This window comes from Sapajus apella, unplaced genomic scaffold, assembly GCF_009761245.1.
Source record: "Sapajus apella isolate SASKATOON/1434 unplaced genomic scaffold, GSC_monkey_1.0 scaffold11, whole genome shotgun sequence".
Lineage (NCBI taxonomy): Eukaryota > Metazoa > Chordata > Mammalia > Primates > Cebidae > Sapajus > Sapajus apella.
The window spans coordinates 19,331,328-19,345,152 of NW_022436951.1; the positions used below are offsets into that span (position 1 = coordinate 19,331,328).

The 13,825-nt window shown below is 35.0% G+C and overlaps 1 protein-coding gene across 1 annotated transcript in view; it reads left to right on the forward strand.

Moving 5' to 3' along the window:
• The first annotated feature begins 1,476 nt into the window (after positions 1–1,476).
• Positions 1,477–13,825, forward strand: part of CDH12 (cadherin 12) — a 1,125,215-nt gene continuing 1,112,866 nt past the window's right edge. The window contains exon 1 of the mRNA XM_032278814.1: positions 1,477–1,746. The gene's annotated coding sequence lies outside the window, so the exon portion shown is untranslated. The remainder of the gene's footprint in view (positions 1,747–13,825) is intronic.

The following is a 13,825-nucleotide window of genomic DNA, read 5'->3' on the forward strand; positions in this document are numbered from 1 at the left end:
ATATGCTAGACAATTGAAAAAAAGCAGTGTTTATGATTCATTTTTCATCAGCATATTCTTTTCTTCACAAAATCCAGGTGACCATACTTAGCCAGAGGCTGCCCTGAATAAAATGGTATTGACTATATAAATGAGTTACAATGAGTTAGCATTCACCTTGTTATAGCAACACAGCATACAGTGCTGTAAATATTACGTTTTTCCATGCCTCCCTTCACATGATAGACAGGTCACAAAATTGTTTTGTTTGTAAAGTCTCCCAAAGCTATTTCAATTTGTCATGATACACAAAGCTTAGCTACACCAAATGCATTAACCCATTTTTATTCAGTGAAACAAAAAGATTTCAGAAAGTCACAATGATTTGATTCTTATTCAACACTAGCATTGAAAAGTCATTATCGTTTGTGCAGTTTGAGCTACCAATCCCACTGTACATAGACATATTTTTAAAACTGCATTGAGACTCTGTACTCTTGAGATTTTTTATGGGACAAAATTAAATGATTATCTGAAATATCGTGCCATTCTTGATGTCTAAATAATAAAATAAACTAGATTCTTACAGAGAAAACACACAATTCTTGAAGAACATGTTTAAGCAAATGTTTATTCATTATTTAGCACTTTAATAGTGAAATGCCAAGAAAAAATCATGGTTAAAGAATGCAAAGAAGTTTGCGGTTTTTAGAGAAATAGGCTTTCAACAATTGTATTTTTCATTGTCATATTTCATTGCCATTATAATATTCTATAAAGTTTTAAGTAATCATTAATAAATTGTCTCATTAAGAGAAATTAACATGAATTTTTAAAAATCTTACAATATGTAAACATGGCAAAATTAAAACAGACCAGACAAATGTATATAGTCTTAACAGTCTTTAGTTTTTCATAGAATCTGAACCGAGTTAAATCAGCCTAGAAACAAGTAAATGAATTAGGAGAAGCTGCTTGAATATGGTTATCACCAATAAGCATCTGATTCTCCTTTAGACAATTAAACAATGAGACAGCTTCCAGGTCGACGTAATTAATTGCTTGATTCGCAAAATAAAAGACTCAAGCGACTTACTGGAGGAAAGACTCATAGATAGAGCCCATGCCTTTTTCCTCCCGGTTGACAGGTCTCTGATACGCAATAGACCTCAAGCATTTAAAAAGCAAAGCTTCAGGTGCTAACCCAGGTGCTATCACTTTCTCAGCGCCCAGTCCTCGCCCTCTGCTACGCTCAGTCTTCTGAGAGCAATGGAGTCCTCGCATTCATTCAAAGCATTCTACCAGGAACGCTAGGGGGGACAAAGAACAAACAAGATACATTTCAAATATAGGACTCAATTACTTTTCACAACTCAATGATGTGTCAGAGGCACGCTGTGTTTTGTTTAGAGGGCGGGGAGATGACGGGAGGGAATCCTGGGCCCCCATTGGCTCGCCGCTCGCCGCTGCAGCTGAGCTCCAGCCGCTCCGAGAGCGTTATTGATCCGAAGGGTAAATGTGGAGGGAGCCACAGAGAGGGGTCCAGGCGTTTCTGAGAAGAGAGGCAGCCTCTTCCAGGAAGAAAGTGGTGTCTACTGGCTGCCCGGCCTGGAGAACCTTCTGTGGATGAAAAGGGACGAAATGCAAAGCAGTGTGTTGGTACGGTGATTCCGAAAGGAGAAACAGGAGGAAGGGGTCTCACCTTCGGCGCGACGCTGGGCTGCTGGCATCCTGCTGCTCCCCTGCAGCTGCCTTTTCTGCCATCAGGTAAGGCTTCCGTTTTTGATTGGGATTGCATCGCGTGTGTGATCGCTTCGGGGTGCACGCGCAGAAATTCATGCATGGTTAAGAAACTGATGCCTAGCGTAGTGAGAAGCTGAACGAAGCTGCTCACAGATCTGGCATCTGAATTAGGAGCTTGTGCGTGGTTTTGCTTTGGGAAACTTCGGTAAGTTCTAAACAAGTCTCTGGTCCTCAGAGCGTGAGAGGTTACGTGAAAAGAGGAGGGAAAGAAACGTTTTAACCACAAAAGCGTCTTACCATGGCTACATTTTCAAATGAAAATAAGTAGATGTGCTAGATGTCCCACTAGTTTTATTATATATGGCTTTAGGGATAGCTGATTTTTACAACAAAATAATTAATGCTTTATTTTCAAAGAGCGTCCATAGATGCAGACCCCTCTCATTCGTTTCTCCACTGACGCTGAAATTTATAAACTTCATTCTTCATTAAAAAAAAAAAAAAAACATTGTAAAACCGTTTAAATGTTTTAACTGCCTGCCTCTCATGCTGCAGACATCTGAGTTTCCTACCACAAAACTAATCTGTAACAAATGAAAGAGACACATAGCTTACCAGAGCGACTGTGGGTTATATAATATGCATTTCCAAATTATTTTAAGTTTATTAATCATTTGGTGATACGTTTAGAAAGTAGGAAATGTGTGCGATATAGGACCTAATGGCAAATCCTTTTTCAAAAAAGACCTTCAGCATTTTATAAGAATTTTCTCATGTTTTTGACATCATTATTTGTTTTTTGCTACATCGGGATCACAGTGTATTTGGAACCTCTGTACTCAAGAGTACTTGATGTCTCTTATGGTTACATTTCTCTGTACTCTCCGGAGAGGGAACTGACATACTTTTGGCTGATTCTGCGACCATTTCACGATTCTCAATTTCTCATCGAGTATTTTGAAGCTCATTCACAAACTGCTCAGCTGGAAAATTACCTTACATACTGAGGGGGAAACATTTAAATAGACTAGATCCCGAAAATATGTTTACAGTTTTAAATTACACTATACATGACCAAAACAGGAAAAATTCAACCATGCCAAGCAAGTATTAGTTCATTTGATCTTCACTATATACCTGAGCAGTTGTATGGGTTATAAAATAATATCCAGACACACAGCTGTCAAGAAATACTGAACCTCATCATTCAGTGGCAGCCCTTCATCATTAAACTCTCCTAGACAATTTAAAATATCATCTTATATATTTTTATTATTGCTAGAGAGGAATTTAACCGAATAAGTTTTTATTATAAATATTTCCATAATTCTAGCACCATGCTTCTCCAGAATTGAAAGGCAGTTATTTACTTTGCCAAAACCATGAACAGGTGATTAACTAATCATTTTGGAGTGCTTGAGTGCATAGCCACATGCAAATTAGGAGCTTCCCTTTAACTAATTTAACAGATGCACCAAGTTATTCAGCAACAAGATTTAGAAACTACTGAAGTAAAAAGAGGTTTCCCATTTACTTGAAAATCTAATTCTAGGACATAATATATTTTTCTCTTAATTAAGAGCCCTTACTTCAGATACTAACATCCAAATTAACTGTCATTGTTAACCCCTTCCTTATTAAAAAAAAAAAAAAAAGATTTTATTTTTGATTTTCTATGGTGTTCAGTAAATTTCTCATTGCTGTGTTCTTAACTTCTACTGTGGTGTGCCAAGCAGTAGGGGGAAATTTTTAAGCCATGAATGCTTTTTTTTTTTTTTTTTACCCCTACTCAGACTCACTCCTCTCATTGATCTGCTTAGTGATCTGACCATTTTAGATAATTCCAACAAAAAGACAAAGCTGAATTATTGGTGGCACGGGAGGGAGGGGGGGGAGGGGGAGGATGTGTCATTTGTTCCACATGAGGAACGATATGTACTAAGTTCTTACTACAGCACAATGTTTAGTTTATGGGGAAGAAAATTTCTCTTAACGCTTCACATGACATACTTATACCTCATATGACTCTGTCCTTTGAGGATGGAGCAAAAAACTGATTTCCTTAAATTGAGCATCTTTTGAACCTTATATTTTGTCAGAGCCTATTTCATGTTACAGTCTGGGATATAGGTTGAAATCAATAAATCCTTTATCATAATGAGATTAATAAGAATATATGTCACTCTTGTCTCTTAAAATGCATTGTGATGGACATCAAATCAGTCTTGCCATGATAGGAGGATTCATAGTGATGACTCTCTTTAAAAGTGAGCCATGTTTTTATGTAAAAATATAAAATCTAAGGCCTTGGGTAATAAAATGACCTACTAGCAGACTCTATTGTAAATTTCTTCATACTTTCGAAGGAAAAGCATGATTACAGATGTCTCATTTAAAGTAAGATATTATCCTGTTCACCTTCTAGCAAATTATTGCTGTTTTAAAAGTAACTATGTCATAAATTACCATGTGATCATTACCACATCAATAGAGAACATTTTGCTTATAATGTAGTATCAATTGATATTCCTATTTATATTAAATTATAGATGGAAAATATTTATCCTCCCTGTTTCACGAATGTTGTGTTTTATTTTTATGAATAGGGTTAAATAGCATCCAAAATAATCATTAAATAAATGAAAATGTATTTTTTTACTGGGTGCTTTTTATTTTACTAATACATAATAAACAATTTAAACACATAACTTTTAAAAGCATTTTAACTTTCGGCTTTAAGACAATTGCAGTTTATTTTTTCTGACTTACTGTGCTAAGAAGGTAATAGATCATAGCCAAACTTTAAAAGGAAAATGTGTGTGTATGAATGTGTACTATGCTGCCTGTATAGAATAGCAATAGTAGTTACTCAAAGTTGTTTTTGAGCATGTCATCATGAGATGGTTAATATAATGGAGTGAATAACATTTTTACAACAGACTGAGAGTTATAACAGTTCAAAAATTAAATAACAGATAAACTCTATATTATGTTATTCTACCTTTTGTGAGATCATAGATAAATGCTCTAAGAATTCAATTATTCATTTACTCAATTACTAATTATCACTTCATTTAGTAAGCACCTGTTAAATTATTGAAAACTAGGCATATGTTTAACAGTCTTATAAATTTAGCTGTATTCAGATTTGTGTCTATCTATCATGTTATAACCCATGGTATTAAGGTATAAATTAAACCTTCAGTTTGCTTCAGATATTTTTCACATTGGTTTTCTTTCATAAGCCTTGCTCTGTAAATATCTAAGTCATTGCTCTGCAGATGAATTTATATTACCTTGAATATAAGAGATGTGTTTCTTAAACAACATAAAATTCTTAAAATATGTACATCTTATGCATACACTTGTGACGATTCTAGTGAGAAAAAATGAGACTCCAATTTGTACACTGATACCCATTAAGGAAATACAGGACTTAGGTATTAATTTTTAGATCTATGTGTTCAAACAGTTATATATCACTCTTGCCTCTTAAAATGTGTTAAGTTCTCACTATGTGTTCAAATGGCTGAACGATACACGCTGGTTCCAAATCCAAATATATAGTCAAACATTAGGGCATAGGTAGTGGATTTAGGCTTATCAGCAAAGCAGGATGCTAAATACAAGTATAGTGGAATATACTTTCAGTGCACCATAAATCAATAGGTTCTATAATTCCAATTTCCTGGAAAATTATTATAACATACCAAAAAATCCCCCATGTACAAACATGAGAGTCCTGATGCACCATCTACATGGTGATGTGGAAAGTTCAAAACTTGAGTCAGACAATTGTTTGAAGAAATAGCTTGAGGATTATTCTATGAGCAATTTGGGAAAAGTTATTAACTTTTAGATCTTTGAGTTCTTCTGTTAATTTGTTTGATATTACCTCACAGATAACACTCATTTTGCTCAGGTCTTTCTCCTTTTAACCTTCTTCATCTCTAAGCTAGATTTATAGAAGCTGGCACATGGGGTTTAGAGAAAATATGTAGTGCCTGGGATTTATTATGTGCTGAACTTTACTTGTCATGTTGGGGTAAAAGGGGTTCTCAAGTGAGTTGTATAAAAAAAAAAGTCCACTTATTTGATGAAATGTGAGTCCTCACTCTGAAGACATACAATATATCCAAAACTTGATATGATATGATGAGAAAAACATCCATACCTATGTACAGCATAAAAAGGTATAATACCAAAAATAAAGATTTCCATAATGGAAAAAAAATGACAGATTATTTACAAAATGTAACAATTAGACTGAATTGAATTTTCAGTGACAAGGAGAGCCAGGAAAAGTGTACTTAAAATTCCATTAGAACTCAAATAAAATAATTGTCAATCTTGAATTATACACTGATGAAATTCTCTTTCAAAAGTAGAGACATTTTCAAACAAACAAAATAACCAATGTCCCTCCCTGATGAACTATCTAACCAATGTGCTTCAAGAAGGAAAATGATCCCAGACAGAAGATATGAGATACAAGAAGGACTGGGAAGCAAACAGAATGGTGACCATGGGGGCATAGCTAACAAACTTAGATCATGTATATACAATAATATTGTAAGCTCATGGAGTTACATAATTGAATGAAAATACTGGACAGGAATAGCAAAACTGGGGGATAAAGCTTTACAAGTTGGTTACAATGTTTGAAAGGAAGAGTAGGCTATTTATTAACCTGGCACCACATTAGGTAAGTTAAAATGTAGAGTAATCATTGAAAAATAGAGATAGAATCAATAATTGATTAAGTAGATAAAATAATCATTTGAAGGTTAAAAAGAAGAATGTTTTCAATGAATAGACATTGATATTTCTGGAGTTTAAAAAATTAATCAAGTTTACATTGTGATGAAACTTTTGCCATCATATTTCAAAAGGTTGTCATGTCAAGTAAACAGAAAACAGGAGGTAACCAGAGATTAAGTACAGAATCAAGGGAAATTTGTGGTGTTTTATTTCATAGATATTGAGCTCCTGAATAGATATAATGGAAATCATTAGAAAGAGCCTGATCACTGACCTATAATCCAAGCTACTCAGGAGGCTGAGGCAGGAGAATCATTTGAATCCGAGAGGCAGAGGTTGCAGTGAGCCAAGATCATGCCACTGAACTCCAGCCTGGGTGACAGAGTGAGATTCTGTCACCAGAAAAAAAAAAAGAGGCTGATTATACAGTGAAAGGGAATTAAATGATGGATTAAAGTTTTAGCGAACATGAAAATTTATAATATCTGGAGGATACATGAAGGATACAGTTAGAAAATGTCATTAATTTGAATAATGCCAGTGATACAATATTTTAAAGCAAATATCATAAAATTTTATCTGATAGTTCAGTGTTTATTCAAAAAAGGATTATTAAGAAATAGCCAAAATGTAATGCTAATTAAATGAACAAAAATAATACTATTAAATGTAATGGAAAGAGCTTCAAATGCTCAGTAAATGTTGAAAACTAGAGGAAATTAACATTAATAGTCTCCATTCTACTAATGAAAATATATTTTGGGGTGCTATCATCAGCAGTAAATGAAGTGATGTATCTAAAACTATTCCTGAGGAAAGAATACAGGAATGATTGAAGTAACAGCAGATAACAATATATCCAAATGAAGTATTTTCCTGCAACTTTCTGAGTCAATATTTCCATGAAGAGTTGCCATTATTTTAAGGGATGTGATTGCAGTCAGATTTTAAGGCAAGATTTTACTGAAACTCTACTCTTTCTTAATCACTAGCAAATGATAGTAAGTGAAAAGTGCAAAACAAGCTCTTGGCAAGTCTTGAAGGTATATGCTTACTTAGGTAAGAATGGAAAACCTAGAATACATTTCCGAAGTAAAAGAGTGTCTTACAGTGAGAAATCTAGTTATATTAATAAATATTCAGCATTTGTGCTTTAATACCTACCAGAAGAAGGTCACCAGTATAAGATCCTAACAGACGAAGTCCAGTATAATAATAACTGTTGTTAGAGTGGAGTTGGAAGGAATTGTATTCATGTCAAGTAATCTAACACATAGGGCACATTCTACTTATATTAAACATTAACAATATAAATTTTAACAGCAGTATTAAAAGGATAATCTTTAACATACTCATATCTCAACATTTTCCATTTCATTGGCAAATAATTTTTTTATGCCCACCATTATATAACACCAGTGATGAGGGAAAGAGTTATAAATGAAAATATATGGCATGTGATTTGCCTTGTCCCAGAGGCTTACACACACCTCGAGATAGGGATACTGTCAAGCAGGCGTTACTTTTTTTTTTTAATTTATTTTATTGCATTTTAGGTTTTGGGGTACATGTGAAGAAGATGCAAGACTGTTGCATAGGTACACACATGGCAGTGTGATTTGCTGCCCTCCTCCTCATCACCTATATCTGGCATTTCTCCCCATACTGTCTCTCCCCAACTCCCCACCCCCCACTGACCCTCCCCTATTTCCCCCCAACAGACCCAAGTGTGTGATGCTCCCCTCCCTGTGTCCATGTGTTCTCATTGTTCAACACCCGCCTATGAGTGAGAACATGCGGTGTTTGATCTTCTACTCTTGTGTCAGTTTGCTGAGAATGAGCTGTTACTTTTTAAAAGCAAAACTTAAGGTCATACTTATTTAAAACACCAAAAACATCACAAAAGCACAGACCTATCTCATAGAGTTTTGGCTGGATTATAAAATGTAGAATCTTTTGGAAGTAAATTTGACAATATTCATCAAAATTCAAAAGCCAGCAATTCTAATGTTTAGATGATATTTTTCATATGCATTCTTTCATGTGCCTTTTTATTAGTTCCTAGTTTTATTCTTTTATCACTGAGTGCTGCTTCTTACTCTCTTTTGCTGAGTTCTCTGTGTCTTTCAATTTGTAAATACATCTATCAGAGCATCTCAGGACATAGACCTATTCATCTCTCTAGAGAGTCACTGAAGGGGCATTTCCATCAAGTAGCACAGGATTAAATGCCATCTGGATGCCTATTTCCAAATCTGTGCCTTTATTTCTAATCCCTCTGCTGACTTCATTTCAGAATTCCTGCTCAATATTTCTATCTGGACATCTAACAGTCACTTGAAACTCAAGTTGTTCAAAGCCAAAAATTTCATTTCTCCTCCTCTTTACCACAACCTAAATATACCTATTTTCCTAATCTTTTTTATCTCAGTAAATAACAAAATAATCCATCCAATTTCTTAAGACCTAAGGATCACTTCTGAGACCTGGCTCCTCTTCCTTCCACCCCCGTTCAGTACAATCTTGATTCTACTGCTTCATGACCTCCTTCTCTGAATAGGTCTCTAACTGAGTAACTTCTCACTTCCTACACCACAGTCACCTTTTCTCCAGACACCATTGTCTCACCATCTAGACTGTGCAGAAGTCTTATTATTTTTTTTTTGAGATGGAGTCTCACTCTGTTGCCCAGACTGGAGTGCCGTGGTGTGATCTTGGCACACTGCAACTTCTGCCTCCCGAGTAAAAGCGATTCTCCTGCCTTAGCCTCCCATGTAACTGGGACTACAAGAAATCTTTAAACAGGTATTTCTGCTTTTACTTTTATGCTGTCCCTTGTCCCCAGCCCCAATTCATTGCACAGTAGCCAGATATACACCCTCCAATATACTGTCAAAGTACTTTCCATGGCTTAAAACCAATGTCTGGTCAAGCCAGATATTTCCTTTCTCATTACATCAAGTTCAACACTGCCACCAAGGCCTTGGCACTCACCCAGCACCCCCCTTTATTTCATGTAAATCTTGGTTTCATTGTTGTTTCATCAGACCAATGTTCTCTAAAAATTGTCTGAAATAGCACTTCCTTCTTCAGAAGAATCATCTCTACCTTTATCCAACTTCATTTTTAAAAATAGGACCTACTTTGTATTACATGATGTTACATTAGATTGTTTTTCAAAGTAAAATGCAAGCCCTATGTTCCTGGCACATAGCAGCCCTCAATCAGTTTTGTTTGGTGAATGAATAAATGAAGGAATGGATAAAAGGGCATAAATTCACCTAAATATATGCATATCAAAGGAGTTTGAGTAATTTACATCATAATATGTTAACAGTGGATATCTTGAGGGAGGGGTATGAGACATACTTGTGAATTATAGGACTTTTTATTGTAATTAGTTCATGCATTTACTTTGGCCTCCAAATGTACTAATCATTAACTAGTCATGTTATTAGTGTTAGGATTTGGTACAGAAACCATGTTTTCCTGTTAAAATGATTAGGAGAATGAAATAAACACAATGTGAATGTCATTCTACAACAAAAGAAGTTTTTGCAATTTCAGGCAAAATAATATGGATGAGTATTGGTTATCTTTTTCAGCTCTAGATTTAATAATATCTCATTGTGTATAATGTGTTCAATTTCCCACGTTGTCTACAATTAAAATAAAACTCCCAGAACATACTAAAAAGGGAGAAGGCAGTCTTTTACATTTGCCTTAATTGGCTCTAAGATTCAGTTGTGTTATCTGAAGAGAACAGTGGAGACTCAGTATTAACACCTGGACTCAACTCTATGCACTGTCTGGAGCTCTTAAAGTAGCAATTAAATGGCTTAATCTTAAAGCCCTCCAAGGTTTAATTCAGGAGCTCTCTTCAGAAGGGCATTGCTAATTCTTCCTGAATTGCTGCTGCTTCTAACTGCACTGCCTTAATTTGAACAGTATTTGAAATTCCATTCTGTCTAATGGATTTAATTGCATTATGAAAGTCAGCTTAAAGTGGAAACTTATTTCCTCTTGTAAAGTCTCTCTCTGCAGAGTCCTTTCTTTTTCTTTGAATTTGACATATGTGCACATTTACGCAGAATAATGTCACAAATGCAGTGTTCCCTGTTTAAATCAAGTATCAAAGAGTATTCCTTAAAATATTTATATATTCACTAAAGGATGTTAGCTCTCCAGTGTGCACACAATTTTGTACATGCTCAGGTTGTCTGATCTAATGGACTTTAAGTCCTTGGAATATTAACAGATCTTTGAGTTTTTAAGCAGGCAATGACCTATTCATTCAGAGGGCTGCTTCAATAAAGTGAAAGCTCACTTAGGTTAATGATGGATCATGAAGCTGTTTGATTTGGAGTGTGCTAAGTTGCCCATTATCTCTAACATTCATGTGGGTCATGTATTCATATCCAAATAATGAGTCAAACCCCCATCCTTGTTTCTGTAGATTTCCAAGTTATTATAGGAAACCTTAATGTGTAGCTTTGTGTATGATAACTTCAGATAAATTACTTTTAATGAGTATGAGATTTCAGTGAATTTTCTTGTAAGAATGGCGGCTGCTTATTCACAGTTCACCTGGACATCTTCTGGAACAGAATGACAGGCATTTTATCTTTTTTTTTTTTTGGATGAAGGATGGAGAATCCATGGGCATGTTGTATACAAATATGCATCCTTAAAATTATACTCCTATTTCTCAGTTACCTCTGTTTCCTCGTGCATTTATACACTAACATGTACACAGACACAGCCCTACGTAGTGAGACAAGGCTAGTGGACATTGAATCCACTCATAACTTTTTCAAAAAGTTGTATTGCTTATAAATGTCATATCAAACAGCCAAAAAATCTGCTTTACAGTGCCAATATGATAATTGCTTTCTTTAGATGTCTGTTTTCTTTTGAATTCTTTAGTCTTTCTAGAAGTATGTGTCTGTGGTAAGCAGTCATGAAAATTAAAAAAAAAAAAAAAATGCGGGTTGGGCTCAGTGGCTCATGCCTGTAATCCCAGCATTTTGGGAGGCTGAGGTGGACAGATCTTCTGAGTCAGGAGTTTGAGACCAGCCTGGCCAACATGGTGAAACCCCATCTCTACAAAAAAACAAAACAAAACAAAAAAATTAGCCAGGTGTGGTGGTATGCACTTGTAATCCCAGCTACTCAGGAGGCTGAGACAGGAGAATTCCTGAACCTGGGAGACAGAGGTTACAGTGAATCAAGATCATGTCACTTCACTGCAGCCTGGGAGACAGAGTGAGACTCCGTCTCAAACAAAACAGAACAAACAAAAAATGAAAGAAATGCATTGGAAATGTATTTAATCTTTCAAAACATTTTTGCAGTGCCTTCACGTTTCATGTTTATTACCCGTGTGTGTATATGCACACACACACATACAAACACCACAAATGTTAGGAACAACTTTTCCAGTCAGATCTCTAAAGCTAGCTAACTGTTTCTGATAGAAGGTAATAAACTCTTTTGGCATTAATCCTTCCCCCAAATGAAATACTTTCACACTATAGAGGAAGCTATGAAATATGAATGACAGGAGGAAAACAACTTCATTTTTTCTTGCTCTATGATTTACAGTGTAGAGATGACAACCATGGGGGAGGAAAGAAATAGTGAATTCTTTTGTGTTTGATGCTAATTTCACAGTACTACAGAGAAAAAGAACATTGTGACACATCCTGAATCTCTTAGTGAATTTATTTAAAGATGGTCCATTAGTTCATGTCACCATGGAGAGCTTGTAAGTTATGAGTGTTTTCACAGACAGAATCAGGAAAGAATTCCCCAGTATTGTGGATTCACAGAGAGCTACCCTGAAAAAATTATATTTTGCTTTCCAGTCACAAAGCTATGATTAATAACTTTAACACAGAGCCAAGATATATTCATTAATGGTTACTTCAAAAATTTTTGTAAATGCATTTACTCTTTTTTAATGCCAAGAAAAGTTTCAAACTCTATGACCATAATTCCAATTTGAAAAAGCAAATCCAAATTCACTTACCAAAAAAAAAAAAAAAAAAAAAAAAAAACCAAAAAATATACCTGTCTTTTCTCTGATGGAAACTGAGAAAAGTAAACATAGTTTCAATACATATAAAGGCATTATCTTACATTTCTTTTGGCTTATTGCTTGTTGTTTAAAACAGATTCAGAAAACGGCATTAGGGAATATTACCATGATAGAATTAAGTTTGACTGTTTTTTGATGACTAATTGCAAAAATATTAAAACCTCTTAGAGCCTCAACCTTTCTTTGCTTCTGGAAATAGTTTCATTATTAATGCTGATCTCATACTGAAAAATCCAAGTAGTTTAACATTTTCAATGTTACTGTGGGATTTTATCTTTCGTTCTAGAGAGAACACATATCTTGTAACTTACCATGTTAACGATACCTTGTCTTCATCCTGACCAACCATGTATTCTTGGCCTACAACACCAATGGATCTTTGGTTATGACCCCATTCCACTTATTTACTCTATTAAGCTCTGGTCCTTGACAATTTTTTTTTTGTCTCTGTAATTCTCTTGCAAAAAACTCTCTTGCACAACACTCTAATGGGCTATGATTATGTGGGCAGCCATGTATTGGATGGTAAATCCCTCCTCTCAGGCTCGACAACCTACTTTCATTCGTGTTTACAGAGTCTAAGAACTTTGATTTCCTCCTTATGTTGCTTACAGTTTTTTCTTAGCTGTCTATGCACATATGATAATTTTAGCCACCTTCTATTTAAAATACTTTTGAGATTACATATTTAACATTATGCATTTCAAGTAACATATTTGTATTTTAAAAGAAGTCATGTGGAAGTAAAGTCTAGTCCCAGAAACGACAAATGGAATTTGATTTGGGGTCCATGATAGTACTATTATGAGGATAGTTTTTTTTTATTTTACTTTAGGTTCTGCACATATACACCATGGAATACTATGCAGCCATAAAAAGCCAGGATTGTTTTTTATTTAAAAAATGTTTTCAAATATAACCTGTTTGAGGTTTTCATCTGTTCTGTTATTGTCTGAAGTGTTTTTTGCCCCCTATGTGATTATTGTAATTTTAAGTATATTTTCATATTGTGTTATGCGTGTGATGCATGCAAAACCATGTGGTTACAGCTGAATGTGTCGAACACCATCTCCCTTTCTATTCACCTGCTCGCTCGCTTCCATGGTATAATTGCCCAAACCAGCAGTTTCTTGAGTATTCTTCCAAAAATTTCCTGCGACTTCATAAATGTATAAGTATAGGCTACTCTTTGTGTTCAATTTACATAATGTTTATTTGACCCAGTTAATTATTCCTTCCTTC